Source organism: Rhagoletis pomonella, unplaced genomic scaffold (assembly GCF_013731165.1).
Source record: "Rhagoletis pomonella isolate Grant_MI unplaced genomic scaffold, Rhpom_1.0 Rhpom_scaffold_00035, whole genome shotgun sequence".
Taxonomy (NCBI): domain Eukaryota; kingdom Metazoa; phylum Arthropoda; class Insecta; order Diptera; family Tephritidae; genus Rhagoletis; species Rhagoletis pomonella.
The window spans coordinates 58,825-64,716 of record NW_023458589.1 but is presented as its reverse complement, the minus strand read 5'-3'; positions in this window follow the sequence as shown (position 1 = coordinate 64,716).

Genomic DNA, 5,892 nt, shown 5'->3' with positions numbered 1-5,892 from the left:
GCAACGGTTGAGCAATCGGTGACCAGCGGCGGCGGTACGGCGAGTAATTCTCGGCAACGGTGAGCGGTGGCGGCGGCCCGACGGGTGATCTTCGGCAACGGATGTCCTCTAATGGCAACGGGTGGCTCGTATTGTTACTCGGCAACCGATGGAGCGGAGCGACCTAGCAAGACTAGCGAGACTCGTCAGGCACCGCCGCTCCCATAATTGCACACTACATGAGTAGGGGCTGGAATGGGGGCGGCGGTAGCCGTGGCTCGGCCAACCGGAGACGATTTAGTGCGTCCGAAAACACACCACTAGACGCCAACCGATTGGTCGAGCCGTGCTTGGAAAAAATACACCTGAAAAAGACTTGCGTGCCAAATGAACTTTTCTCTCAAAGTTTACACTGCTGGCAAATGTAGATAAGGATTAAAATTTAAAAACTAACTAATACAACTAAAGTAAAATCTGTAGAAAATTAACAATAAAATACTTTTTTCGCAAAATTTATAAAGGACCCTTTTATTTCTCAAAAAAAACTGGGTAACAGTTATTCGTCGCCACGCTGTATACTTTTTTATATAAAATTATATTTTAAGAAGTTCATTAAAATATTTCGGAAAAATATTAAGATTTAAGCGAGCTGGACCGATTTGAAAATACCTACAAAAATGGAGTTTTTTATGAATAAAAATAGTTTCTTAAAGAACTTTTTGAAAAAAGTCTCCTCAGATGACAAAACAGATTAGGCTTAAAAGATCTGCTTAAAAATATTTAAAAATCTTTTCAACGGAATCGTAATAATGAGATTTTTGATGCTGTTTTTTTACTTTTTTCAAAGATTGATTTACGAAAAACTTAAATAACTGGGCCAAAACTATTCTGATATAGCCTTATGGGATCTCGGTCGAAAGGTATTTTCCCACTGATTTTATTTATGTGCAAAAAAAGTCATTCGTGTCCCTTTTTCAAATACCAACTCATCTTAATTCAACTTGGAATGATGTTCGTTCATCCTACCTTCCTCTTTCCTTGAATGAGCTTATTAGCAAATAAATAAAAAGGGTGAGAAAATACCTTTCGAATGATACCTCACAAGACGAAATCGAAAGAGTTTATGTTCAGTTATTCAAGTTTTTCTTATACCAATCTTTGAAAAAATTTAAAAAACATCATCAAAAATCTTAAACCGTTTTGTCATTTGAGGGGATTTTTAACCGACTTCCAAAAAAGGAGGAGGTTATCAGTCGTCGCAATATTTTTTTATTTATTTTTTGTTTATGTATGTTACCGCATAACTTTGGCCCACGTCATTTCGATAATTCTTTTTGCATCGGAAAGGTAGTGTCTCAGAGGTGGTCCCATACTAATCTGGTTTAGATCCGATCATTGGATCATGAAATATATATATATATATATATGTTTTTTTAAATATGAGAATTGGAAGTCGGTTTTGTTTTTTGCTTAAAAATTACTTGTTGCAAAAAATATCTTTAAGAAACTATTTTTATTCATAAAAAATTCCACTTTTTTAGGTATTTTCAAATCGGTCCAGGTCCCGGACGGGAGTGCAATGGGGTATAGTCGTTGCGCTGGGTATGCAGTTACAGTTGCATGGTTATACTCAATCCCGACTCTGGGCAACGTGAGCAACCCATGTGCGAGATGCGGTAACCAATCCGAGTGGAGCCTTGGGTCACTGCAGAAAGAGAGGGAGCTTCGGTGAGGCCACTCCGACTTATTCGGTTTAAGGGCTCACTGAAGTCTGCAGCGTCTGTTCACCAGTAGGTGCGGCTGCAAGCGGGTGTCCGCTTGGAGCAAGCGGCTCGCTATATAAACGTGTATTTGGTTGCGAAACTACCCCCGTCCCAGCAATGGTTTGTGCGCTGGGTTTGGGACCCGCCACGTAAAAACCACTTCCAGTGAAGAAGCAAGGCAAAGCTTCGGATGAGACCCCTTTTATGATGACGACCACGGCAAACGTTTAAACTACTACGATTTGAGGGGACACGAACGAGGGCATGCACCGGACCCTTAATGGGGAAGGTGCCTCTGCCCGTCTGGTTGATGTCCTCGTAAGGACAAAAGCTGACATCACCGCCATCCAAGAAATGCGTTGGACGGGGCAAGGCAAGCAATGTCTTGGGCCTTGTGACGTCTACTACAGCTGCCATATAAAGGAGCGCAATTTCGGAGTTCGATTTGTAGTGGGAGAGTGACTCCGTCGCCGAGTACTGTCGTTCACCCCGGTGGACGAGCGTCTAGCCACAATCCGCATCAAAGTGAGATTCTTCAACATCTCGCTCATCTGGATCTTTGGAACCACCGTCGAAAAAATTCAGTTTCCATGACGAAACGTCCGACAACGCATTGAGGCTGATCGACTTCGTCGGGGCCCGAAACATGGTAGTATGCAGTACTAGGTTCAAGCATAAAAAGATCCATCAATCTACGTGACTGTCTCCGGATCAAAAAAAGAGAAACCAAATCGATCATGTTGTGATAGACGGAAGGCACGCTTCCAGTGTTTTAGACGTACGCACACTCCGAGGCCCAAACATCGACTCGGACCACTATCTTGTTGCAGCCAAGATACGCACCCGCCTCTGTGCAGCAAAAAATGTGCGCCCAAATATGCAAGCAAGTGTTCGCGCCGAGCAGTCGTGTTTCTATTCGCTCTCCAATTTTCTTTGATTAAAATCATATACCTAGTTATTTATATGCTAATCATTGGCATGGTGCATATTGAACAATCTGAGACAGTGACTCTTTTATTAAAATTGGATTTATTTAAGTGAATAAAATTTTGTAAATCCATTTAATATGCCTTGTGTTTGTGGTTTAGGAAGGTTGAGCGCCCTGAATTTAAAGTGCAGTGCTCTAAGTGCATAGAGTTTTTTCATCTGATGTGCGTCAGCATTCAACAGGCTGATCTTGACTATTTGCTCAGCATAGATAAGCCGTTTTTTTGTAATGTTTGTTTGGATGTGCGCCGTAAGTCAATTCGTTCTCCTCCAGCACCTGCGGCTGTGGATATTAGTGACGAGCGCCAAAATAAAAACTCTAATGGAAATGTATAAACAACAAAGGTTATCTACTGTGGCCGAAGAGCTGGCCGAAATTAAAGCGGTTAATGCTCGCATTTTGTCTGCTGTCAGTGCGCTTCATGAAGAAAATAAGTGTTTATTGCAAAAGTCTGACACTCTTCAATCGTAGATTCGTGAACTGCACACTAAACTTGATGCTAAAGATGCTACATTGTCTCTCCTGCTATCGGAAATCAAAGGTTTGCGTCGTGTTGTTATTAGCTGCCTTGCTCAAAATTCAAATTCGGAAATTGACGAAAACAAACAAGTAAAATCGTCATCTTCATGCTCTTTGTCTGCTGGTGCTATTGCTTCGGCTGCTGCTACTCATAATTCAGTCTCAGTCACCGGCGCGGGGAGTGCTAAACTACTGCCTCGCTCTGCAAATTCGGAAATTAACAAAAACAAACAAGTAAAATCGTCATCTTCATGCTCCTTGTCTGTCACTGGCATGGGAAGTGCTAAATTACCGCCTCGCTCTGCTAATTCAGAAATTAACGAAAACAAACAAGTAAAATCATATAGCGACACTACCGCTGGCGTGGGGAGTGCTAAACAGCCGCCTCGCTCTGCTACTGCGGCGGGCGCAGCGTCGACCCATGTTACTGCTACTGGCACTCAGTTATCTTCTTTGCAGCCCGCTCAAATTTGCCCATCAATGTTGCTCTCTCACTCGTCTGCTACTGTCACTAATGTAGTGACTGCGATGTCTACCCCGATGATTGCTGCTAGTCCATGTACTCAGTTATCTGATGTGCTGCCCGATGATAATTCTTATACGTTTACTGTTGCGGAGCCACCTGCAGATGTTGTTAATCCGAACGAATGGATTACTGTGCGTCAAAAAAAAGGGTCTAAATATAAAAAAAAATTTTATTGGTTGTAATGATAGCGGTGAGCTGGATGTTGTTGTTAAAAAGAAGTGGTTGCATGTCTCTTCTTTCAAACCGTCGGTAACTGAAGAAAATGTAATCTCCTATGTTTCACGACATTCTGGCATTCAAAGTAAACATTTTGCGTGATATAAATTGATTAAGAAAGATGCTTCTGTAGACAACTTGCGTAGTGTAAACTTTAAACTTGGCGTTTCGCCATCAGTTTATTCTAGAGTATTAAATCCAACTATTTGGCCATCTGATATTAAAGTTCGTCCTTTTCGTTTTTTTCAAAAGGAGGAAAGTGCAGAAAAAATCAAGTAGCCTACAAGACTTTTAATAAGTCTCTTAGAATTTATTTTCGAAATAGGTCTGGAATGCGGACCAAAGCCAAATATATTTTTCTAGTAACATCTCGCGCCGAATATGACATCTACGTTTTTGTTGAAACTTGGCTTAATAAGGATTTTTTCGATGCTGAGTTTTTTGATTCAAATCAGTTCGTAGTATATCGGAAAGATAGGGATGCCATAAAAACTGGACACCTCAAGGGTGGGGGTGTTTTGATCGCTGTGAAGAGCGGTTTATGATCTTCACTACAACAGTTATCAAATGATGATACTCTTCTTGATCAGCTTTGTGTCTGCATTCTTAGTAGTTTTCGTAAATTATTTATATGCGTATCTTATATTCCTCCGAATAGCTTAGATAGTTTATATAGTGAACATGCTGAAAATATTGTTAATCTTTGTGAAAAAATGAAGATTGTAATTTTTGAATTCTTGGTGATTTCAATCTCCGCGATCTCGTATGGTCTGACCTACAATTTAATGGTATCTTGATACCAACTAATGTTAATAGATCTCATGAAATGTACTTTTTAGATAGCCTTCTTAGTCTTAACCTTATCCAAATTAATACCTTATTTAATAAGTTAGATAAAATATTGGATCTTGTATTTGCTGATGAAAACATAATATTTAATTTATTTAAATGCGCTTTTCCAATAAGTAAAACAGATAAACATCATGTGCCTCTTATCATAAAGTTGGAATTTTATAGCGCTGTTGCTTATGGTAATGAAAAATGCACTTCTTATAACTTTCGTAATGCTAACTATGAAAGGTTAAACGCTGCCATAACCAATATAAATTGGGACTCCGTTCTTAACACCAGTGATTTAGCTGATTGTTTTGAAAGTTTTAGAGTTGAAAGAGTTCTCTCACCTCCTATTCATAAATTACCATGGTATAACAAAAACCTTAAAAAGTTAAAAAATCAAAGAAACAGGTACTATAAATTATTTAAAGCTCAAAGTAATAATTTACTTTTAAAAGAAAAATACATTTATTATATGAATCAGTTCAATGTTCTCGATAAGTTTTTATACAAGCAATACATTTGTAGATTTGAAACTGAAATTAAAAACTACCCCAAAGCTTTTTGGAATACGTTCGTTCCAGAAAAGGTTGTACCAATATTCCAACTTGCATGAATTTCAATGGATTGTTGTTGTTGTTGTAGCGGCTACAACAACCCCGCCCAGATCGGCTGATATCTCAGTCGTTGTCGTCGAGTTCCACTAACGGCAGCCCCAAGAAGCGTGCAGCCTCTATGGGGTCAGTCCATCGGGACGACGCCGTTAGGGTTGTGGGGTTTTCCGGGCATGCGAAGAGATGTTTCGAGTCCTGAGGGGTCTCTCCGCATGCCGGACATTCGTTCGGCACATCCGCATTTAACCTACACAGGTAGGAATTTAGCCTGCTGCAGTAGTCGGGGCCTGTCTATGAGCTGACGGGTCCAGAGGTTGCTTAATGAACCTCTGGACTTCGTCCGTCAGTTCATATAGATGCCTCCTGACGTGCCTCGGCCAGGGCTCCTCTGCAAGCAGCTGTCTGTTTGGGTGGCCACATCTGTGGCTCCCAACAAGAAACTGCTTTCAGAGC